Below are 26958 nucleotides of genomic sequence, written 5' to 3'. Positions count from 1 at the left end.
CTGAACCTGGAGGTTGGCATAGCAAGAGTGTGAATTTAGATGGAAGATTGGATTTTGGGGGAGTGGGGAAGAGAAAAATACAATCAGAATGTTTTGTAAGAAAACAAATATATTTTCAAGTACAACACATGGATTTCTGTTCGCTATTGAAAAAAACAATTAAGGTTGGAAATAGAATATTGTAGAACTCATAAATGTACTGGTTTGTGGGCGTGGGTTTTGCTCTAGAAGTAAAAAAAAAAAAAAAAACACTCAGTGGAGATGCTTATCAGACAGAATTACGTGTGTTCTCTGAACCTTCTTACAGGAATTTTGAAGACTGAGTAGGAAAAGAAAGATAAATATAACGAGTCTTGGAAGAACCTTATCTTCATATAGTCACTGGATGTGGATGTGGATAAGAAAGAATATAAATACTTCATGAACTTGCGAATTTTTTTAAAGGCCAAGGGATTGAACATCCATAGGAAATAAGAAAAAAAAATCTGAATTGAGATTGTTTTTATGAAATGGTGTGATGGTTTGAACAACAATGTCCCCCATAAGCTCATGTATTTGTTCAATGGTTGCTGGTGCTGTTTGGAGAAGCTTAGGGGGGTATGACCTTGTAGGAGAAAATATGTCACTGAAGATATCCTTTGAGAATTTTAAAATCTGTACCATTTAAAGTTGCTTTCTCTGTTTCACGCTTGTGGTTCAAGATGTAAGCTGTCAGCATCCTGCTACAGCTGCCATGCCTGCTGCTTGCTGCCATGTTTCCCTGCCATGAAGGAGTCTTATCTCTATGGGACCATAAGCCAAATAATCTCTTCATTATCTAGTAAGAAAGAATGGAAGGAAGGAATGAAGGGAGGAAGGAAGGAAGGGAGGGAGGGAGAGAGAGAGGGAGAGAGAGAGAGAGAGAGAGAGAGAGAGAGAGAGAGAGAAGGAGGAGGAAGGAAGGAAGGAAGGAAGGAAGGAAGGAAGGAAGGAAGGAAGGAAGGGAGAGAAGAGAGAAAGAAAAAACAGTCCTATTTTCAATGAAAAGAAAAATAGAGAGGGAAGAAGAAGAAAAATTATTCATGGAAATGAATAGCTTACTATAATGATTTTTTAAAAAGTGCCAAAATTAAGAACCCAAACCCAGGACCTTTAGCTCCAAAGTTTGTAACTCTTACTGTCTTAAATTTATAACCCACCATGTCACTCATGTATCAGCTTTCAAATTTTATTTTTTCCTCCACCAAAACAATTGCAATGAAAGAGAGAACAAGCAACCACACTTTCTCTAAAAGCTCATTCTTAACATATGATGTTGTTCATTTTCTTTCCTAGTTCCCAAGAAGGAAGATGAAAACAGCCTTCTATCTGCTTCTACAGCTTACAACTAAAAGAGAGAGATCGGAAGATAGTACTATACACTTGGTTGATATAACTCCCCAAATATTTATCTAGAGTGTGCTATTATTGTTCAAGCCCAGACATGTACTAACACACATCATATGTCTGGAGGTTCAGTTCAACATTTGTAACTGACTTACAGGGACAGCAGGTGGAGTTCAACAGTGGAAGTAACAAAAAATGCATTGCTTTTTGAACACATGATATTTTTCTCAGGAGCTCAATTTTTCTCAATTTCATATAAAGTTAAGATTTGAAAGATAGGCAACACTGGAGAAATTAAAAGAGAAACAGATTTTTAACTGAAAGTTTTACTCCAGTATGAATATTTTATTGAATTTGATTTTCTATCTTGTGAGGTTAGAATCATCACCAAATAAGACCTTGCCTTGAGAATCTACCTCTCAAAAGTACAGGTCTGAGTTTTCAAAGACAACTAAAACATCTCTGTGGATGTTACTGAAAGTAGAGGCCTAGGAGGAAAGAGAACATCCAACCCTGAGGAAGAGAAAGATCAAGAATACGTGATGTTATAGCAGACCAAAGCATTTTTGCTCAATGAGATGGCTAACCAGGTGAATGACATGGGTAAGCTCATTCAATATTTTGTTTTTTCATGGCTAATATGGGAATTATGAGAGAGGCAGCCTTATCAGGGTTTTGTGGTAATTGAATTAGTTGGTTTCTATCAATTGCCTGCTACAGTGTCTATGCTCATATATAATTTCTTGAATGTTCCAATGGAGAGACATAAATATCTATTCACACAAGGATACTAACAAGAGAAAAACTAACAATTCTACTCAAGTTCTACTTGGGAAACCAATGATTTTATTTGAGTTGCTGCAGGGCATGGTTAATGGAATACTTATAGGATAGTGGGTGAACCCCAAATAGCTACATCACTGAAAAAAATATCACCCTAGCACCAGTGACAATTTCTTATAGCTATTGCTGCCTGGGGGACCAACCTCCTGACAGCTCAGGGCTCAAAAAGAATGCAAGGAGTCTGTGTATTCTAAGATTTTTCTATTTGAAGGTGTTAGGAAAAAGGATACTCACACACTCTTTTAACTGTTTCCTTCAGATTTTTTCTTTATTATTCTTTTGCATTCTCTATTCTTCATTTTCCTGGTGATTTCCCTCTCTCATTCTTGATGTTTTTCTTATAACTCTATCTTTATTCTTGATGTTTCCTTTCTAGTTCCTTTTAACTCTCTCACTCTTGTTGATTTCCTTCTAATTCTCTCATTCCTGATGTTTTCCTTTTCTTCATTTTAACTCTCTCATTCTTGATGTGTTCCTTCTAACTATCATTCTTGGTGTTTTCTTTCTAGTTCATTTTAACTCTATCTTTACTCTTTTTCTTACAGCTTATATGTCCCAGAAAAATCTTTGAGACAATATAAAAATTATAATGTGGGTACATTCTGTTTTTCAAGTGAATTATTATAATGCACATAAAACAAACAGTAGAAAGCAGCATGTTTTCTATATCCCTTATGTGATTTAACATTTTAAGTATTACAGGTGAAAAACAAATTATCACAAGAACCCACATACATTCATACCTAAGCAATTGTTATAGATTAACTGTGTTGACAAGCAAGGTATTCTTCCCAGTTAGGTCTTTTACTGGCATACTGAAATTTGCAGTTACAAAGAAAGGGCCAATTATTGTATTACTTATCTTAAAAGGTAATCTTATACGGAAACTTAAAGGAATCACAAACTTAAACTTTTATATACAAAACAGAATCAGTCAGCACTTTTTTAAATCTTAAGGAAATACATCCACTCATCAACATATATATATATATGGAGGTTGAGAGCAGAAATGGTTATAAGGAATTAATCATCACCTTTGGTCATCAAAAAATCCTAGCAGGCAAAGTATATAAGCTAGTAATATTTGGGCTGCTTTGTTCTTGTTCCCTGACCTGAAAGAGTTAATCATTCAACTATGTATCTTTCTAAAACTTTAGATTATCTTCTTGGATTTTTTATCTCAAAGCTATTTGACAAAGCCATCTTAGTCTAAATTTAAGCTATTTTATTAATTTAATTTAATTATACATATCAGCCATGGGTTCCCCTGTCCTCCCCCCTCCCACCCCACCCCCACCCCATTTCCATCTCCTCCAGGGCAAAGACTCCCCTGGGGATTCAGCTCAACCTGGTAGACTCAGTCCAGGAGGGTCCAGTCCCCTCCTTCCAGGCTGAGCAAAGTGTCCCCATCCCTTCATAAGCCCCAGGTTCCAAACAGCCAGCTCATGCACTAAGGACAGGTCTGAGAGCAGGAGATCCCAGCTGGATCAAGAACAGAAAAGGAGAACAAGGAATAACAGACCATGATAAATGAAGACCACATGAGAATAGGAAGAAGCAAAGTGCTAGAGAGGTCCCCAGAAATCCACAAAGATACATCCACTATAGACTACTGGCAACAGTGGAGAAAAACCCAAACTGATCTAGTCTGGTGATCGGATAGCCAAACACCCTAACTGTCATGCTAGAACTCTCTTCCAATAACTGATGGAAGTGGATGCAGAGATCCTTGCCCAGGCCCCAGGTGGAGCTCCAGGAGTCCAATTGTCTAGAAAGAGGAGGGACAGTAAGAGTGTGAATTGTTGAGACCAAGATTGGAAAAGCACAGGGACAAATAGCCAAACTAATGGAAACACATGAACTATGAACCAAAAGCTGTGAAACCCTCAACTGGATCAGGCCCTCTGGATAAGTGAGACAACTGAATAAATTTAAGCTATTTTTAAAGTTTTGTTTCAGCTGTGCTGCACTCTGAAACCTTGAACATATATCCCAACATTAAGGTTAAAAGAATTTAAGCTAACTGGGCTAACTGATACTCAATTACTTTTGTTAATCATTAACCTAAGCCACAGTCTATACAGTTCCTCAACAGCCATTCATTTGTAACAGTGTGACACTTCCTTATTTATATATTTAATCATCAAAACTCTATTTAAACCAACATTATTAGTATCATTTAGACAGTACAGATTAGGGAAAAATCATCTTTATATTAATACACATGTGAAAGTGCCCAGTAGAAAGAAATACTTCCATGAGCTAAACACACTACATTATAGGTGATGGGGCTCTTCCCATACCTATTCACACCATACCAGATACCAGAGAAAAATAGCAGTGGAAAACATGCACAGTCACAGCAGAAGTAAAAGACACTCTTGGGTATGTGGTCTCGGGGACATTGCCTAACTGAAACTCACCTACTAGGGAATCCTGCTAGTGGGCTGAAACCTTGAACCTCAATTGCTACCTGCAGATCCTCTGACATGGCGACTGGCATATAGCTACATGAGCAGAGATCAAATTCAGTCAATCTTCTGTTCTCCCAATATAGCACCTCCAAAGACCACATTCAACTACAGAATAATTATATTCAGATGGTGGGGAGGTAGGTGAGAAATGGCTGAAATATCCAGTGAATGTCTAATGACCCTTCCCAAACCCTTCTTCTATGGAGAAACTTCAATAGGCTACATCTAAAATACTCTTAACTATACTCAGGCTGATGAAGTTGGTAATGACATCTTGGGACAGCATTTCACAAATCATTTCATAAAAATTGGGAGTGGTGCTGCCTGTCATTGCTAAAAGAGGTTAGTGCTGATTATTGCCAAGAATTACATTAGCACATCTGAAGTAGTATCCTATTTAATCCTCAGCATTTAGCGAAGTAAAATTAGAGCTTCCATCTTCCTTCATCATTGCCACCTCAAGTATGAACTAGTGATGAACCTACTCTGTAACCTCTCTAGTTTTCTCTTCTCACCCTACAGAACCCTATAGGCAGCAGATCCAAAGTCCAGTGATTGGAAGAGGATATATATATATAATTATAATGAAGCAGCATAAAGGAAACTTTTACACTTAGGAGATACATATATATATATACACACATATGTAATATATGTATGTACATACACATACACATTGTGTGTGTGTGTGTGTGTGTGTGTGTGTGTGTGTGTGTGTATCCATCCACTCTGGAATCATTTACGATAAGGGTAAATGAGCTGTGTTATCTACTGGGAGCTAAAACTGATGTTGATCACAGTAAGTTATAAATATTAGTGAGTAAAAAAAATTTGCAATTTCTATCCTCCTTTCTCTCATTGAAACAAACAGAGATGAAGATGTAGTTCAGTACTGGAGTGTGTGGCCTACATGATCAGGGCCCCTGGGTTTTATTCCCAGAATTTTAAAAGAAATACAAATTAGTAAATAAAGCTGAAGCTGCATACTACAATGTATGTCAATAGTCCCAGAACTGAAGATATTGAGATGGGAGAGTCACATAAGGCCAGAAGTTTGTCACTTTGGTAACACAGTAACATGAAGAAAAGGAAGTAAAGAAGGAGTAAGAGAGGCATAGCATGGAACATTTTAAAGATATTCTAGGAAGGAGGAAAATTTCTAAAACTTTTAGAAAAGAATGAAGTTTACTTACATGTAAAACAATTTTTTTATTGAAAGTGAAATGTGGAATTATAAAAGCAATACATAGATATATAATAGTCAAATATTATAAAGCTCTTTTTAAAACCTTTTTACTATTGCTATTTTTCATAATAGGATAACAAGAGAGAGGGAGACACAGAAAGATTAAGTGGTTTGTGAAAATGTCCCAAGACATAGGGATGTCTGATCCAGTGAGAAGAAGGAAGGGTGGGTGATAAGTAGGTGAGGGCTAGAAGTTGGCAGGTGTGGCACTATATGATGAGGAGCTTGGAATATCCTGTGAGCTAGCTTTTCATTTTATATCCTATCATTGTAAAAAGTATCAAATATAATTTGCTTAAATTACACCTTGTTTATAATATATTATTGTAACTGAGAGTACAATGAAACTACTGATTTACACCATTCCATAGGTAGAAAGAAAGGTTTATTGATGATTGAACTGCTAACACTTTCACGAGGCACAGAAAAGAGCCAAATGATGGGAAAGCAAGCATATTTTATATCAGCAGGGTAAGGGTCATTGATTTTATGTCAATAGGGTAAGGGTCCTTCTGCTGATATAGGCTATTTGGATTAGCAGGGAACTAGATGCCTTTGCCTGGGGTAGTTGACCTCTGAGCTCAGATTAAAGGAGGTTGCTGTAAATAGAAACCATCCTTTACTTTGTTTACTCAGCCCAAATCCTTCTGTTTAAGACACTATCACTGTCACCAGCACTGCCATTTTGGGGGGATTGGGGTGCTTTGAACCTAACAATTATATTTAGCAAATATCTCAAGGAATAGATTATACAATTAAGAAATATTCTTTGTTAACAATTAAAATAAAGATCTTGATAACTTCCACTTTTTGCTAACTTATTGTGTCTACTTATGTCCTCATAGCTCCTGCATAATAATATCTGATATAGAGCCTGCATCAAGGAGACAGAAGGCAAAATTCCACTTCTTCCTTTTCTCATTTCTTCACACACTGTTGCCTCTATTCTGTGGAAGTTATTTTCAGTAAAATCGGATAGTATCATCTGTAAACTCAGTTAAGTTAGTTCATAAGCATATTGCCATCTACTACTCAGGGTTACATGATCTTCCTCATTTCTTGGCTGCTTCAACTTCACATGTGATACAAAGACAAATAATAAGAACCCCATCACTTCTCATGCTAAGTGACAATACATCTTAATTTCTTCAGAAGTGTGTGTGTGTGTGTGTGTGTGTGTGTGTGTGTGTGTGTGTCCTAAATGTCATTCATGTCATCTTTAGCATTCTCTTTAGAAAATACTCATGGTGGATGGGTAGGGCAGCATGGAAAACTATAGCATAAAGTGTCACAAGGTCATGAATATCAATGACAAAGAACTACAAAGGAGACCAGCTAAGTATATTTGGCAAAGATTAAATTGAGAAAAGTTAAATTCAGGATGGTTAAGGATAGATGAAGACAGTAAGAACAAGAAAAAGGTGGGTTCTAGAAATATTGAAGAATGGAAGTTTGTGATGTCCATGGATTGGAGTAGGAGAAAAAGAGAAGAGTGGTTCTAAATTTTGCCTGCAAACTACTGAATCACCAACAGTAACAGCAGCATCAGCTCTGATGTTGTGTTAGTGCAATGTCTTTCAAACATACCCAGGCATTTAGAAGTCCTCTTCTGTCTTCTGTTTTTAAAACACACACACTTGTTATGTCTAATAGCAAAGTAAATCCAAACGTGAAGGTTATTTCTGACATTTACACAAGAAGCATACCAACCCCCACCTTACTTTATCAGTCAGAGCGAATTCCCTTTTAACACTATCACTTAGAGAGATATGAATCCTGAGACATAAGCAAATGAATAAAGAGACACTTAGTATACATAAATATAATCAGCCATGGTGATGAATTATACATTTCTTATATTGTATGTGTTTGCTTGTTCTGTCAAACTCAAATTTCTTCATTGTTTAAAATGCTGTTGTGTTAATAATTTTGTTCATTATTAGAAATGACACGACAAACACGAGGCACAATGTTGTGGGTAGCCATTCCAGCTTTGATCTGGAAGTTCCAACTTTGGTAACTGTCACGCCTACAAGATGGGGCTGAGAGAGGATCCTGAAGACCCAAGATCCAGAGACGCCAGCTCTTTTGGTTCCTGGACTCTGGATGTTGGAGGTAGACTGAGCAGAGTTCTCTAGAGAACACTGCCGGACTACGCTATACCTTTCCCAGACCCTGTTACCTATCCTTTCACTTGTAAGTTACCCAACAAAATAAACCTCCCTTTTAACTTTGTGGACTGGCCTTAATAATTTCAGCAATAGTACAATGCATGCACTTCCAAAGAGTTGGCAGGAGTTGGGGGGAGCAATTTGCTCTTTCCCTGTTTCCTTTTATTTCTCTTCCTACCATACACAATACTCATAGACAACATGCAGTTTGTACTGATTTATGACATAATTTCATCTTTGAAATATTGTGCTGTTATTAAATACTGATTGTAAACACAGTTTTGCTCTCTGAAAATGAAATGGCTACAAAGAAACAGTGTCTTTCATTAGTTGTTACTCTGTTAAGTATCACAAATAATATTGTTTTACATCATGGATAATATAGTTAATGACTAACTGGAACTATGTGACTGCTGTCATCTTGACAGTGTGCTAATACTGAAAAAATTTCTGTGTGCCTGGACAGGAGTATCTTCAGTGAAGGGTGAATGAAATGGACATACTAGGAAACCAAAAATAGCCACTCCATGGATGTGAAAGGAAAAAGAAAAGTTTAAAAATTGAAAGCAGAGAAAACTGACAGAGGAAAATTTCCCAGTATAATAGTGGAATGACGAGAGAAAGAGACCCTGTGCATTGGAGTGGAGACTTTTGAGTAGGGACTGAAGGGGCCTAGAGGCTAGCATCGAACTTGACTAACAGGCATCAAAGCCTTGTGTCAATGTAAGAGCCACATGTCCCATTTGCCCAAGATAAGGAGAATGACTTTCTAAAACATAGGAACTTTTTCAATCCCTCAAGGGAATGCTAGCTTTGTCTACATTCCTGACATTGTGACAAGGAACATCATGAGGGACCTGACAGAAGGAATTACAATCCTCCCATTATTTTTCAGCCACGTAACTATGTTTTGTGGTCTAAGTATTGGAAGCAGTCTTTGATTTTCTTTATTGTTAATGAGATAGCACTAACTTGATGTCTATTAGCACAAATGTATCTTTTGGGTATAGAGTTAAATAGCTCAGTTATATAGCTGCTCTTGATTATACACCTCTAACCTCTGATTATTGTTTACTGTGCTCAACATAAGGCTCTGTGCACCAGGAGTGACAGTCACCTTTTCTGCTACTTTCCATACATGCTGGTCTAAAGTACAGGCTTAGGATAAAAAAAGAAGTTCAAAAGCTTCAGACACAAGTAGTAAAGCATGTTGCAAATTTGTTACTAGCATCATCTTAATTCAGTAAATCAAGAGAAGGTAACATAAAGATGAGCCTATCAGTAATACCATACAAAAGACTTGATCTGTGTCAATGAATTTTCCAACTTTACTAGTGTCTTAGTTAGGTGTCTATTGCTATGATAAAAAGCAACTTGAGGAGAGAAGGATTTATTTCATCTTACAATTAAAGTTTATTATGGAGAGAATTCAGGACACGAATAAAGGGCTGGAAACCTATGGGCAGGTCTTGAAGCAGAAGCCACAGAGGAGTACTGCTTACTGGCTCATTCCCCTGTTGTCTAACATTAACTGAAGATGCGTTACATTTGTTTATGCTGTGGAATATTTGTTTAAGGATGCAAAGATGTGCTATACTCTGTTCTGTTGCATTTGTTTAACTCTGTGAAGCTGTGTTACTTTGCCTGTCTAAAACACCTGATTGGTCTAATAAAGAGCTGAACATCCAATAGCAAGGCAGGAGAAACGATAGGCAGGGCTGGCAGGGAGAGAAAATAAATAGGAGAAATCTGGGAAGAGATGATTGAGGAGTAAGAAAAGGAGAAAAGGATATCAGGGGTCAGCCACTCAGGTACATAACAAGCCTCAGAGTAAGAAGTAAAGAAAGTATATAGAATACAGAAAGATAGAAAGCCCAGAGGCAAAAGGTAGATGGGCTAATTTAAACTAAGAAAAGCTGGCTAGAAGCAGGCCAAGTTAAGCCTGGGCATTTATAAGAAAGAACAAATCTCTGTGTGATTTTTTGAGAGCTGAGTTGCAGGCTTCCCAAAGAGAAAAAAGACAAATAATAAAATAAGCAAACAAACCAACCAACCAACAAACAAATAAACAGACAGATAAATAAATAAATAAATAAATAAATAAATAAATAAATAAATAAATAATAAATAAATAAACAAACGAATGAATAAAGATCTACATTACATTTCCCATAGTTTTCTCAGCCTGATTCCTTGTTCAGTTAAGGACTACCTGGCCAGAATGCTACCACCAGCCCATAGGATGGGCCTACTTGATGAAAAAAAAAATGAAATAAAAGGAGGACATGACTATTCATAGGTATCGTGGAGGAGAAGGTTTATTGTAGATATTAGGGAGAGCAAAGCCAGAGGCAGGGATATCTAGGAGAGTCCAGAGTAAACATGATCATGAGCTGGTCCATGAGAAGAGAGTAGTGGGGAGGAGAGAGGGAAGAGCCTGAAGACCAAGAGAATAAAGGGTCAACAAAAGGGTCAGGTAACCAAAACAGCTGGATGACATAGGTAAGGACAACTAGGAAAACAACAGCCCAGATCTTAGGCTGGAGAAGTTTATGGTAGGAGGTGGGGTATGCCATCCATACTCTTTAACAGGTAAGGACTGAGGGATGCTGGGAGAATCCAGAACCCAGGTTCACAATGACATGCTAAATAGGTATCTTAGCCATTTGTCCTGGATTTGAGACCTAATACTACCTATATGAATCAGTCAAATAATGGTACAGAGTCTTGCCTGAAGGACAATCTGGTAGAAGCTTTTTCTTAGATTACATTCCCTCTTCCCAAATGACTAAAGCTTATATCAAGTTGATGAAAAACTAGCCAGCACAATTGACCACTTGTCAGGTTGACATACAAATGTATCATTATTCTATTACAACATTTCCTTTCTCATTGTCTCCAAGATGTGACATTAATAATTAATATCACTATATACAATATTCCACATTTTAAAGTCCTACTGTCTTTCAAAACTCAAACACGTTAAAAGTTCAATTTCTTTAACATATGTAAAGTCTCTCTAAAATACCCAAAATTTTCTCCTGTATAATAAAAGTATGTTACTTTCTTGTTCCAAGAGGGATGAGTCAGAGTATAATCACAAATCAAACCAAAATCAAAGTCCAACGAAGTAAAAGTGATTTGTTAAACTTATGGCCCTCGTGGTCATGAGCACTTCCACTTCTCTGGCTATGCCATACATATCACACAGAGTTTGTCTCATAGGCTTAGGTTACCTCAAATCCACAGCTTCTGCTGTTCTTAGTGGTAATCCCATGGTACTTTTATCTTCAATGTGCTTGAGTCCCTACTGCAACTGAGGTCACATGTTCACCAATGACCTAGTCTGTCCTCTTAGAGTTCCAAGCCTCAGTTGCTTTCCTGATATCTTCATGCCTTAAAAAACAGTACTATCTAGGAAACTTTTACACATAACCATGTTTGCAAGCCAGCATGAGGTACAGACTTGGCCCTCTCTGCACTAAAGGTTCAGTGTGCTGACTCCAAGGGAACACTTCCCAAAATATCTTGCTTCAATGATGCTGATCTCTTTTTAATCACAGCTGATTCTACAGCAGCAGCTGACCAGAACCACAGATTCTTAATTCAAAATATCAAATGGATCTAGTATAGTCTTTAAGGGACTCTCAAACTTTGTTCTGAAACTTCACAAGCCAGGCCTTTGTCATATGCATTGCTCTTAGCCTTATAAATTCCACAATATCTCAGTAAGTTCTGAACAATGAATGGTTTTTCTAGCCCAAAGTTCCAAAGTCCTTACATAATCTTCACCAAGACATGGTCAGGTATGTCATAGCAATGTCCCATGACTTGGAACTAACTTCTCTCTTAAGTTCCTACTTACATTATAAAACACAAACCAAAAGCAACTCAGAGAGGAAAGGGTGTACTTTTATCTCATAATTGTAGTCCATCATAAAGAGAATGCAAGACAGAAACTCACAGCAGAAACCTGCAAATAGGAAGTAGAGCAGAAGCCATGGAGAAGAGCTGCTTACTGGCTTGTTCATCATGGCTTACTGTGTCTATTTTCTTACACAGCTGAGGACCACCTTCCCATCAGTAGCACTGTTCCCACATCAATCAAGAAAATGTACTATAGGCTTTCCAATGGGCCAGTCTTATGGGGATATTTTCTCAGTTGAGGTTCTCTCTTCCCAAATGACTCTAGCTTGTATTAAGTTGACAAGAACAAAACAAAAGTAGCCATCCCAAACTGAACATTCAAATCACCTGGAAAACTCTGCATATTTATAATTCAGATTCCTAAATCCTGTACCATAATTTCTAATTCAGTAGTACTGAGGTAGAACTCATGAATTTGCTCCCACAAAATCCCAGATGATTATGCCAGATGAAACAACACTGAGTTTCAATGATCTGAACACTCCTGGATACCTAGTTATGAGGAGTGTTAAGTTCAAGAATAGCTGTGAGGAAATGCCAATGTTAGTGTATGTAGGAGGTGATACAATAGAACTCTACGTTTTCAAAGGTAGATTAAGTAATGCCTAAGATCACAAAGAAAAAATGGGAAAGAATTCACACTCAAATCTTTTTTATGAAACTTGAAGAGGAAAGGGGTTATTATTGTTTACATGTTATAGTCTATCATAAAAAGAAGCCATGGCAGAAGCACAATGTGAGAGCTTGAATAGAAACCATATAGGAACGCTGCTGCCTAATTTGCTCTCTGTAGTGGGTAGCTGTTCCAGCTTTGACCTGGAAGTACTACCTCCATTGAAGCTTCAGTGACTATCATGCCCACAAGGCAGGGCAGACAGAGGAGCCTTTAAGACCTGAGATCAAGCCAGGTGGTGGTGGCACACGCCTTTAATCCCAGCACTCGGGAGGCAGAGCCAGGCAGAGATCTCTGTGAGTTGGAGGCCAGCCTGGGCTACCAAGTGAGTTCCAGGAAAGGCGCAAAGCTACACAGAGAAACCCTGTCTCGAAAAACAAAACAAAACAAAACAAAAAGACCCGAGATCAAGATGTGCCGGCTGTCTTTGTTCCTGGATCCTGGACACTGGAGGTAGATTGAGCAGAGTTTTTTCAGAGAATACAGCTGGACTGTGCTACACCTTTCCCAGACCCTGTAACCTATTCCTTTACTTGTAAATTACCCCACAAAATAAACCTCCCTTTTAACTGCATGGAGTTACCTTAATGCTACAATCAATAGCACTCCCTGGCTTCCTCAGTTACATTTCTTACACAATACAGGTCAAACTGTAAAGGGATAATACTAGCAACTTGGTGGGCTAGCAACCCCATGTAAATTATCAGTCAAGAGAAAGTCCCCACAGAAATGTCCACAAGCCAATCTAAAGGTAGAAATTTCACAATTTAAGTTCTATCTTCCCAGGGAACTGTAGTCTACATTAAGTTTACAAAAATTTACCAGCATATTGCCCATGGTTATTTTCATGATTTGGGAAGGTAGGATTATCTTCTAAAATATCTGTTCTCCTATAAGTTTTGAACAATAACAGCTCCCAGAACAGACTCTCTGAGAACCATATATGTTGTAGTACTTTTAATTTTTTTAATTATTTGTTCTTTGAGAATTTTTTTAATCATATTCACCCTCTCCCAATACTTCCCAGATGAATGACTCCTTCTCTTACATGGAGCTTTGTACCTTTTTTTTTTTCCATCAGTGTTAATTTATGTTACCCAAATATTCTTGGATACATAGCTTTCCATTGAAATGTGGTGACTTCACTGTATTCTTAGAAAAAAAACAAAACAACAAAAAACAGACCATCCTTTTCCCAGAACCTAAAAATTGCCAGTAATGACTCTACTATTGGTGGAACTTCATGTCTAACTCTCCTTATTGGGATTTGATGTGACCTGTGTTTAATAAGTCTTAGGATGCTATGGCAACTGGTATACGTTCATGGACAGCTGCCCAGCTGTGTCTAGAAGCTCTTGTGTCCTCATAATTATCTACCTCTGGCTTTTACACTTTTTCTGTCCCCTCTTCTGTGATGATCCCTGAGCCTTTGGAGGGTGAGTGTGATATCTATATCTATATCTATGTATCTCTCTCTCTCTCTCTCTCTCTCTCTCTCTCTCTCTATATATATATATATATATATATATATATATATATATATATCCTGGTCTCATTCTCTGCACTTTGGACTTTGGCCACTCATGGGCATTTGTGTTGATAATCATTCACTACAAAGAGAAGCTTCTCTAATGAGGGTTGAAAGGTGCCTTAATTTACGGGTATTAAGATAGGTCATTAAGAGTCAGTTTAATATCATCAATTTAGCATAATAATAGTAGTACATTCTCTCTAGGGCTTATGACCTGACTAATTATAACTTATCAGCCTGATAATGGTGCCAAGTATGGGTTTCATCTTGTGAAGTGGGCCTCAAATCCAAACAGAAAGGGATTTGTTACTCCCTTGATGTTCATGCCTCTTTGGCACCAGTAGGCATGTCTTGCCAGGGCAGTTATTATAGCTTACAGAGTTAACAGCTGGGAATGATTGACACTTACATTTTCTCCTCTGGTAATATGCATAAGACCTCCTGGCATTATGAAAGCTAGCCAATAGGGATGAAGTTTCCAGGTTGGTAATAGCTTGGTTTCTCCATATTCTGACTCAAACATGTGGTATCTTCATCAACAGAGTCTTACTGTCAAGTTCTGATGGGTAACCAGAAGAATTTACAATAGTCTGTAATGTTAAAGATTCTTTCTAAACTACAATATGTTAGCTCACATTAGGTTGAAGAGTCAGGTTGTTCATGTGGTCTGATTGTTCTGTAGTGAATGTCAGATAGAGATATCAATGGCCTTGTAGCTCCTCCAGTAAGCTAAGAAAAAGGACACCTAATATTGACCATTGGCATTCTAGTTTGTTTACAAAGAACACTAAATGATGAGAAACAAGGGGGATCCTTGATAACATAGTTGAACTCCACTTCCTCATTTTTGCCATACTTTACTCAGGAGGCATCAAAGTCCTGATAGCTGCCTTCTATCAGCTCAGAACATGGTAATATCAGAATTGGAAGCAGAATCCAGGCAGGATGTTTCAACACTTTCCATGTTATAAAGCTGCCTCTCAACTCACTGTCACACCAAACTTGATCAATACTTCTTAGTACTAATTTATAAATTTACATGGTTTTTGCCATTGTCCAGTTATAGGAAAAGACACTAAAATAGGAAAAAAACAAGACCTACAATGTGATCTTCAGTGGTTCAGACACACTATCATTTCAAAATAGGATAAACATGAAAGGATATCCTTTAAGAAAAAATAAAATCAGCTTTTCTGATTTCTAAAAAATCTACTTTATATCTGAATATTATTTTTCCATCTTCTACTTTTCTTAATAAGTAATAATTCTGGCTTTTTCTAACTTACTGACATGGTTATACTAGCAAACCAAGAAGAGAGTACTAATTCAGAATACATTGAAAAATCTCAGGACTTTGCCATTTCTTAATATGCAGAAGCAATTCCAGCCAAGTGTCCAGCCCTTCTGCCACCATTGGGCTGTAAACAATTCTAACATCCTATTCAATTTGTACTTTGCCAAACAGCTTTGGCCCATATGTGCAAGAATTAGATCCAAGAGTTTCAGACAATATGCTCTCTTGAGCTTTATTATGACCCACATTTTATTTTATTTGTAAATGGACAAGCAATTCATGGCTTCAGTGTTGAACCCAAAGAAGAGACTGTGAACTTGCCAATTATAGCAGGTCACTCAGAAGCATGGTACAGCAAAAAGTAATGCAAAAAGGACCCACAGGACCAGAGCATTCAGAGGCTCTGGGTTTTTCTCATTATTATACAAAAGATTAATTAAAAACTCGCTGGAATTGTCTCATCTTGTAGGCCCTGTTCAAAGTCAATATGGCCACAAACTAATCTGTCCTCCCTCAACTGTGGAAGAAAAGATTATTTACAATAGATTTTTAAAGTCAGTATGTTTATACAGAGCAGAGATTTCTAAAGAAAAAATGACTCAAGTATACAACCTTATTTTTTTATAGTTGAAAGGCTTTTTCCCTTTAATTTGATCTCCCAGCACCTACCCAAGGTTTAGTTAGAAGTTAAAAATGAATGGAGTCAGTATAAGAGTTAAAAAGTTCTAAAGCTCTACTAAATAAAATGCTCCCCTCAAACTTGACTTAAGAAAAAATAAAAAAAAGAAATCTGCTGCTGTGGCCAGTCATTGTTACATAATCATCTCAATGAACCTTGACAATGAGCTAACAGTACTTTTCAGAGAAATGTTTTTCAGAGCCCTTTGAGGTTCACATTAAGTGAATAGAAAGGACAGCAGGGTCCCAGACCTACCTTCCCCTGGCACTAGCACAACCTCCCCTGCTACAGTCAGGCAGCACCAGGGGGCCAGGAATGTTAGAGATGTGTACTTCCACTAGCACACCAGCAGCCTCCACAGTCAGGGGTTTGCACTGGGATCCTTGCTGGTGTTCTTCATTCCATAGGCATGGTAAAACATAGTTACTTGTTACTCTACCATTAGAGTAACATAAAGATCAGTTTCCCTATTAAAATTATTCTGTGGCCTCGTCCCTACCCTTCTCTCTAACCACAGACAAATACTAATCCCTTTACTACTTCCAAGCATTTGGATTTCTAGAATGTCCTATGGTTTAAACTATTATGAAGCCTTTTCAAGTGGACTTCTTTCATTTAACAGTATGCATTTGAGTTTCTTACTGTTGTTTTCAGGGTTTAATGGTTACCTAATTTTATGTTACTTCATTTTATTTTGGTGCTAGAAATTGAACCTAAGGTCACATGCATAGTAGGCAAGTGTTCTATAAATGGCCTACATACTTAACCCCAAGATTACATGTTTTAGTCTTGAATTATATTCTATTGTCTATACTACCAGTAAACAAAGACTCAACTACAAAAGAGCATCTAGGTCACTTCCATGCTATAGCAAACTATGACTAAACCTGTTATGACCCTCTATGTGTGCAATTTTGTGGAATCCCAAATTTCAACTTACTGGAAAAGCACCATGGTGTGAAAATGCCAGCTTACTTGGTAAAAAATACAAGACAATGTCAAGGCATCTTTCAGGTAGCAAAAACATTTTGTGCCACATTTCAACAGCATTGGTATTGTCAGTGTTATAGGCTGTGATTACTTTAATAGCAGTAGATATAGTATTTTATTGTTTGATTTTAATTCCCTGGTAACATATGGAATAGCACATTTTTATAGGTATCTGAACCGTCTGTCTACCGTCTTTGGTAAAGCATCTGTGCAGGTCTTTTGATCGATTTGTAATCAGGTAGTACATTTTCTTACTGTTGCACTTTTAAGTGTTCTTTATAAATTAAAGGTCCTTTACCAGGTATGTCTTTTATGAATATTTTCTTCTAATGTATGGCTTCCCTTCTCATTCTCTTTATAGTATCTTCTTTGTTGAAGTTATGAAATTGTATTAGAATATTATATTTAAAATGTGGGATATTCCTTTACACTGTGTCACAGTTATTTGTTTAATAAAGAGCTAAGTGGCCACTAGCTAGACAGGAAGAGGTTAGGCAGGACCTCTTGGAACAGAGTGCTCTGGAAAGAAGACAAGAGGAGTCACCAGCCAGAGAGGAAGCAGAAAGGGGAAAACAGAGCAATGGTAACCAAGCCACATAAAATAACATAGATTTTAAAATATGGGTTAGTTTAGGTTATAGAAAGTAGTTAGGAACAAGCCTAAGCTAAGTCCAAGCTTTCATAATCAATAATAAGTCTCTATGTCATTTTTTGTAAGATGGCAGCCCAAGGAAAAATTTATCTACATATGATTCCTAACATGGGGCTTGGATACTCAAACATATGGCCTAAGAAAGATAAGAAAAGTTCTTGACAAGAAGGTGGGTATGGCTTTCTAGTCTCACAGTTTGTCTGAGGAGCTGGTGTTTGGCAGCATACAGAGGCATAGCTACCAGCTGCTGCCTGTGGGCTGGACTCAGCCACCAGTACCATCTGCCAGCATGATGTGCCAGTACTATTCACTAAAATGAGCCGAATGATGATTGCCATGGCAGTTTAAGATTTGTCTCATGTGGTCAGAAAACACTGCAGATGCTTAGTAAATCCATGTCCAGACATTAAAAAAAACTCTAAAAATGTACAGTATGTTTAAAAATGTGCTTAAAAACTAGAGAAAGAAAAGAAAGAGGGTATAGATCAACATAGAAAATACATACAGATTATAAATAATAAGGTGAAATCTTTACAGAGAGAATAAAATAATATAAAAAGAATAAGCCATATAAAGGTGAAAAGTACACAGAGAGTCTAGATTCTGTATGTTGTTGTGAAATTTTGAATTTTTCAATGCTAATGAACAGAGAATGACAGCTGCTGAGAGATGTTGGATTGTGAAAGGGACTGCTGAATTAAGCCAGTCTAGGTTCTTTAGGAATGCCTTAACTTTAAAATGAAAGTCAGAAAATTTATTGCTTTGGGTAATAGGTTATGCTTTTCTTTCCACAGAAAATGAAGGTTGTAGATTCATTCAAGTTTGACAAGAATCATATTGATCACAGGAAAAGCCCTGAAAATCCTAGGTGCAGACATAAATAAATAAACCTATTAAAACTATAAAACAGGTAAAGTATATTTTACCTGCTCAAACAAAACAATAAAAAATCATCTTTGGCTGGCTTGTGTACAATGTACAGTCTGTACTTGTATTAATATAGATATATGTGTTACTTTTGAAAGCTTGTGTGTTTTCAGAGCAAGGGTACCAGACACCAGTGAAAACTGATGGCCCAGGTGATCCAGGCTCTCATAATGTCTATGTTGCAATATTTTGAGAGTTCTACATCCAGAACAGCTTCAAGCTGTTGTCTGAGATGGTCCAGCCTCACAAACTATTCTAGCCAAGACCAAAGGTAAGTCTTATGCTTTCCCATTGCACAAAGACTGGACAACATAAGACATGGCTAGCTCTCAAGAATTTGACCATTATAATTTTTTCATGGTCACTCAAAGATGCCATCACCCTCAGACAACAGGAAGCAGTCTAGAGAACACAATGTCCACATTCTCAAGAAGTAGGGTGGGTGGTTTTTGGTCACTCTGTGGGTTATGTTGTTTGTCATCATTTGGGGGGTTGGGTACAAAGTGTTACTGGTCTTGAACAAGGGAAAGCTAAGCAAAGAATATTAGATTAAAGGAGATTAGATTCCAGGATCTCTTTTATTTGTTGTTATTTATTATATTTGTGTTTTAATTTTACACATCAGCCATGGGTTCCCCTGTCCTCCCCCCTCCTGCCCCTGTTCCCCACCTCCCCTCCATTCCCATCTCCTCCAGGGCCAAGACTCCCTCCAGGAGTCCAATTGTCGAGAAAGAGGAGGGACTGTAAGAGTGTGAATTGTTGAGACCAAGATTGGAGAGGAACAGGGACAAATAGCCAAACCAATGGAAGCACATAAATTATGAACCAAAGGCTGTGGAGCCCCCAGCTGGAGCAGGCCCTCTGGATAAGTGAGGCAATTGAATAGCTTGAACTGTTTGGGAGGCATCCAGGCTGTGGGACCAGGACCTGACCTTAGTGCATGAGCTGGCTGTTTGGAACCTTGGGCTTACACAGGGACACTTTGCTCAGCCTGGAAAGAGGGGACTGGACCTGCCTGTACTGAATCCACCAGGATCTCTTTCTGAAGGGAAAAGGGGAGATATAGTATAGAAATTATGGAATAAAAGGGTGAATTGTTGGATCTACTTTCAAACAACCACTAGTCTCAAATATTTTACATTGGTATGGAATTTTGTGTATTGCAACAAATTTAAGGTTATTTTTACTATAACATGCTGTAAATATGTTTCTATTCTTGTTTAAGGTATTGTACCATAGCCAGGCGGTGGTGGCACACGTCTTTAATCCCAGCACTCAAGGGGCAGAGGCAGGCAGATCTCTGTGAGTATGAGGCTAGCCTGGTCTCCAAAGCAAGTTCCAGGAAAGGCACAAAGCTACACAGAGAAACCATGTCTCAAAAACCAACCAAACAAAAAAGGTATTGTACCTATGCAGCTCATTTAACAATGTAATTAAATTTCTAGTCCTTGAAAGTTATTATAACAAACTATTTAGAATAATAAAAAATTCATGTTAGTAGTTAGTCACCTATAACAATCAACTTGTAGTCATGTTAGGTAAGTTGTCATGGTCAAAAAAGATACTATATACAGACAGGTAGTCTTCAAACACTTAAAAGAGCTCCATAATATGGCATTTAAGAAGTTTTAATGACATAAGGCCTTTTATGACAGTGAGACATGTGTTCTTAACAGCACAAATTTACTTCAAAAAAGGATGATGGGCATTGGAAAATCTCCAAATGGAGTTTGTTTTCTTTGTGGCAAAAGCTAGTCATTTAGGCAAGGAACTGCCTTTGCATCTACTGCTGACAATATCCTGTCCAAACTGGACAATCAGGACACAAAGGAATAAGACTGATGGATTTTCTAGGGCAAGGTGGGACAGTCCTTCAAAATTCCTGTTTCACAGAAAAGTATGTCAGGTATTCTAATCTCCTATGCCAAAGATGAATACTCTAATGGTACAGAAAAACCTAAGGTACCTGTCCAGGAAGCCAGGTATCTGTCATTTCTTAGTTTTGGAAGTTACTTGCTCTTTACTTGGGTAATATTATATCCTTCTGGGATCTCTGGTGGAGTTGAAGGTGAGATATTTATAGTGACAGTTTTCTTTGTGACCAAATTCAAAAAAGGAACTCATAAACAAGATATAAAATATATAAAGTTGGGAGACGTAAAAGCAAAATTGTTTATCTGAGAAAATGTTTTGAGGTCTAAAAAGATACTTCTAAGATGGTAACATAAATTATGATAGAAAATTGTAAGATATGAAACTTTATGTTCACCAAGGTAAACTAGATAAAAGAATAGTTTCTCCAAATATGTCAAACACAAATGGACATTTCATTGTGAATGTAATTTTCACCTGATAATTGTTCTTATTGTTTATACTTTTATTATGTTAGAGTTAAAACCTTTACTTTTTATTCAGACAAAAGGGAGAAATGTTGTGGAATATTTCTTTACACTGTGTGAAGATGTGTCACTATGATTGGTTTAATAAAGAGAATGGCCATTAGCTAGGCAGGAAGAGGCAAGGCAGGACTTCTGGTGTCAGAGAGTTCTGTGAAGAGGAGAGAAGGAGATGCTAGCAAGATAGAGAGGAAGCTGGATGGAGAGTACAGAGTAAAAGTAACCAAGCTATATGAAAGAATGTAGATAAAATACTACGGGTTAATTTGAGTTGTAAGAACAAGTTAGGAGCAAACCTAAGCTAAGGCCAACATTTCATAATTAACAATAAGTTTCCACATCATTTTTTCTGCACTAGGAGCACAAAAAATCTATCTACAATAAAACATTTGCATACAAGTTTATTACTTTTCTTTGCTTAGCTTCAGGTTGCTTAGTGTAAAATGGGTCCATTTATAATAAATATCTTAAGGAGTTGTGAGAAACAAAATAATCAGAACACATAATTTTGGATGTTGACTATAGAATCAAGAACAATTGTAGTAATAGATCCTTGCAAGTTTAGAAGACATGAAAAATTAATTTATGAAAGTATACTCCCTATTTCATTTTAAACGAAAATGTCTCTAAATGATATAATCAATACTAGGTGGATGAGTATTATGTTCACCTAGATTTTTTTCCAAAGTTATATAAATACGCTAAATAGGTAGCAATAAATAAGTGAGGTATAAGCTGACAAATATTATTCTGGCTACTTTCTAGTCAGCTCACTCTGAGACCCATTATCGTTCAGATTGCTCATATCCAAGGAAGAGACCCTCAAAAACAAAACTGGGAAAAGTCCCACTGAAAGGGATCAAGGAAAAGGGATTATAATGAAAAAGAATACTGGAAGAATGAATATCCAAACTGTCCCAAAGTCAGTAATGTTATGACCCTCCCAAACATAGGGGATATGAATAATAAATCAGAATAAAGGAGCCAGGCTGCTATTGTCTTAGGCCTCCAAGATCCTATGGTTATTATATCAATGGGAAGCCACCCAGTTAGGTTTTTGGTAGACACTGGGGCAGAGGCTTTTGTGGTGATATTTTATTTGTGCACCCCAATAAAGCTTATCTGGGGATTAGAATAAAAAGCCAGCCACTATTAAACATAGAGCCAGGCAGTGATAGCACACACCTTTAATCCCAGCATAGAAGTAATTCACCACCAGCTCTGGGAGCCATGCTTTCTGCTGACTCTGGAAGGCAGTGGGTCTAATCCTTTATCAAGCAGTGTGTAGCCCAGAAATCTCCTTTTTTTTTCTTGTGTCTTTACTAGCAAAAGCTAAATTCACCATGCAGTGTGCTACAAGACTTGGAGAAACCTCTGTGTAACTTGATGAGAATCCACCATGCAGTAGCTCAAGCCCACACACCACAAACCCACCATAGTGCAGCTTACAGCTTCCCTGAGAGACACATTTAGGAAGCTGATTTTAACTCTGTTTTTTTCTTTTCTTTTTTTAATCTTTCTCAGGTTTTTGGTGGAAATTCTTGCTACCACATCTGGGTGCCAAATGTAGCCAGAAGGTTTCTCTGGTCCTGCAGCTGCTTATAAAATAATCATTCAGAGGCTTAATATTATTTACAAACTGTATGGTCTATGGCAGGCCTCTTGCTAGCTAGTTCTCATATCTTAAATTAACCCATTTCTATTCATCTATGTTTTGCCATGTATTCCACGGCTTACCGGTCTGCTGTCATATTGTTCCTTTAGTAGGCTGGCGTCTCTCTAGACTCCACTTTTCTTTTTCCTGTCTCTCTCCTTGGATTTCCCATCTGCCTCTAAGCTGGCTTGCCATAGGCCAAAACAGCTTTATTTATTAGCCAATGGGAGCAACACATATTCACAGCATACAGAAAAACATCCCCCAGCAGGTTTTTGTTTTAAAAATTCCAATGGGACCAGTTACTAATAGAAATATGCCAGTATAGGGAGCCACAAACACAATTAAAGACCATAATCTCTCACTTGAAAGAACAGTTAACCTAGGCCACAAACAGATGACTCACTTCTTTGTGGTGTACCAGATTGTTCTTTCCTGCTTCTGGTCAGAGAGCTTCGAAAATTAGGTACCACCATCACTTTTACTCTTCAAGAATCTTAAATTTCCTTTACACTTGCCTACCAACACACCTTCTGCACCTCTGTTTGAATAATATCTTCTAGTTCTCCAGACTCCAGATTCCACAACTGAAACAGATCCAGTTCCAGGACTTTCAACAACAGTTTTCTAGGATATGTACTGAAATAAATCCACAACTTGTGGCTTGAGAGTGTACCAGCCACCAGTTGCGGAAAATCTCTTGCCTAAAGCCACACACAGGATAAGAGTCCGGCAAAATCCTTTAAACCAAAATAATAGACTGGGAATTGTTCCACATATCAAGAGGCTGTTAACAGTTAACATTCTTACCCTGTTCCAATCAACTTGAAATATGCCTTTCCTCCTTGTCCATAAATCAGAGACCTCGGACTATTAGCCAGTCCAGTCCAAGTGTGGTAAATAAACACACTCAAACCATTCATCCTACTACATCGAATTTGTATACTTTGCTCAGTCTCCTCCCACCAGACCACCAGGTCTACATAGTCCTACATCTTAAGGATACTTTCTTCTCCATTCCTCTGATTCCAGTTAACCAGCCCATATTTGCCCTTAACTGATCCAATAGCCAATGAGACTAGCGAGCTAATCTGGATATGAGTACTCCAAGGGTTCAAAAATTCCCCTACACTCTTTGGGGAAACATTACCAAAAGACTTAATGGGATTCAGGGTATCATGTCCTAATTCAACCCATCTTCATCAAATAGATGATCTTCTATTGGCAATGGCCAACACTGCCACATGTTTGAAGGACATAAAGACTTACTTCAAGTACTGGGATTTCGTGTCTCTGCTAAAAATGCTTAGCTTTGCCAAACAGAAGTCTTCTGATAGGGATACAAGCTCATCCAAGGTAGGAGAACTCTTGGTGCTGCTTGGAAGGATGTTATCCTCTGGATCACCACATCCCAAACCAAAAATTAGGTATAGAAATTCCTGGGAGGGGGTAGGGATTGGAATACAAAAGGCTCTGGATTCCTCAGTTTGTTAAAAAAAAAAAAAAAAAAAAAAAGGCCAGCCCTTTATTATGCCATTGTGTGAAACTAGCCTTTATGCTGGACTACAACAGGGGGAAAATATCTTTCCAGAACAAAGATGGCTCTAAACCAAGCCCCAGCTTTGGTGCTACCAGATGTCACTTAGCTTTTCCACCTTTAAATCCATGAGACATGGGACATTGCAAAGGATATTTTGACCCTGCAACCCTGGCATAGGCCTGTAGCACATCTGATAATATATCTGGACCCAGGGGCTTTCAGCTGGCCATCCTGTTTGTGTGCCCTGGCCATATCCTCTATACTAGTAAGGAAAGCTGAAGAGCTTATCTTGGGCCAGGATCTGAGTTTAATGGCTCCTCATGCTGTAGAAACTCTCCTAAGAGGAACAAATGCCCAGTGGAGGTTGAATGCCCACATTAGTCAATGTCAGAGTATATTGTTTCATTATCTCCCATCTCATTTTGCTTATGTAGTCTCAACCCTGAGACATTGGTGCCTGATGACAACCCTGATGTCCCTGGGGCTCCATGACTGTGAGAACTTGCTGGACATTTCTCAAGCCTGCCACCTAAACCTCCACTACATTCCTCTGGATGAGGCAGAGTCCAATTTACTTACTGATAGAAGCCCCCTAGTCATCAATGGAGTCAGGAGAGCTGGAACAGCAATAACTACCCAATGACTCACCATCTAAGCACAAGTCTTGCCACCAAGCACATCAGCACAGGAGGGAGAGTTAATTGCTCTCACTCAAGTCCTATGTTGGGAAAAAAGACAAATGAGTAAACACTTATACAAATAGCAGGTATACTTTTGCTATCCTTCATGTTCATGCCATGATTTATAAAGAGACTCATTAGCTACAAGTAGAAATGTTAAAAAACAAAACTAAAAAAAAAAAAAAAAATTGGCTCTCCTTAAAGTGGTCTGGCTTCCTAAGGACATGGCTGTCAATCATTGCAAGGGACAGCAAACTGCCAAAATACCTGAAGCCCAAAGACATTGGAGAGCAGATAAGGCAGTCTGACATACAGCCTAGATGCCTGTGGAGCCCTTCTTTCTTCCCCATTGTTTTCCTAACCCACAGCTCCCTCCCCAACCCATCTATTCTCAGAAAAAAAGAGGGCAATACCCACTCCTGGGATGTAAAACAAGATCTAACTGGATAGTAGATCTTGTCAGACTCAAGAATTATCCTCCCTGTGTGGCCCTTAGATGCCTTTTGGTGCATCACCTGCACAGACTGCCTAGCTGGATTCCACCAGATGAATGAGTCATTATTTTGCAGGTAACAGATTCTACAATTCTGGAGATGGCCATTCAAGCTGCCTCTAAATGTCTTTCCTACACAGAAGTCAATCCACAATAAGGGTGAAAAGGAATCCCTGCTGTTAGTCTGAGGGGACTACCTATTGATAAAACATGTAAAGTTGACTTCACAGAGATGAACCCTCCTCATGCTGGGTATAAGTATCTGTATATGTTTGTGCCCCCTTCTCAAGATGAATAGAAGCCTTTACTACCTGTAGGGAGAGTGCTCTGACAGTTTACAAAAGTCTTTTATAAGAGATTATTTATAGGTTCAGGTTGCCACTGTCAATTGGATCAGATAATGGATCTATCTTCACCTCACCTGCTTTTACCTTTGTCCATAGCTCAAATGGTCAGTAAGAACTTAAGTGAAACCTGGAAGTTCCACCATGGCTACTGACCTCAGAACTTTGGACAGGACGCATGCATAGACAGGACTACTAGGTCCACTCTCTAAATTGATTTTTTTTTATTACAAGCAGTATAGCCTATGTCTCAGGCCCATTATTAACTAGCTTTTATAATTCAACCCATTTCTTTTTTTGTTTGTTTATTTTTTAATTTTATAATTAATTTAATTTTACATATCAGCCATGGATTCCCCTCTCCTCCCTCCTCCTGACACCCCCCCCATCTACTTAAATTGGTTTTTAAAACTGGTAAAAATTGGCCTAGTCTTGGCTGGAGAGATGGCTCAGAGGTTAAGAACACCAGCAGCTCTTTCAGAGGTCCTGAGTTCAGTTCCTAGCAACCAAGTAGTGGCTCATAACCATCTATAATGAGATCTGGTGCTCTCTTCTGGAATGCAGGAAAATATGCAGGTAGAACAATGTATACAAAATAAATAAATAAATCTTTTTAAAAATTGGCCTAGGCTTTTACCCCTGGCCCTTGTTTTGGCAAGATGTACCCCTTACAAGACAGGATTCACCTTCTATGATGGATAATTAATTTCCCCTCCAGTAGCATTAATTGTGTCCTTCTAGCACTAATAAAGCCATCCAGGAAAGAAGCTTCCAGTTCAGTACCAGATATACTCTCTATCACTCAAGTACATGTGTCTTTAGTAATTGGCTGTCCCCATCAAGTTCTAGAGGGTAAAAAATGAGCAATGTCAATACCAAGTAATATATGCAGTGGTCTATAAGATCTCATCAACTCAGAAAGTGCTAAACTTTTAGCAATGTTTACCTAAATATTATCTTTTCCCCATGCTGTGGGATGTTCTGTATGTCAAATGTGTTGCTCTGATTGGTTAAAATAAATAAAGTGCTGATTGGCCAGTAGCCAGGCAGGAAGGATAGGGTAGGAGGGACAAGGAGGA

The sequence above is a fragment of the Onychomys torridus genome, chromosome 2 (assembly GCF_903995425.1).
Source record: "Onychomys torridus chromosome 2, mOncTor1.1, whole genome shotgun sequence".
Taxonomy (NCBI): domain Eukaryota; kingdom Metazoa; phylum Chordata; class Mammalia; order Rodentia; family Cricetidae; genus Onychomys; species Onychomys torridus.
Note: the sequence above shows the minus strand (reverse complement) of the source record.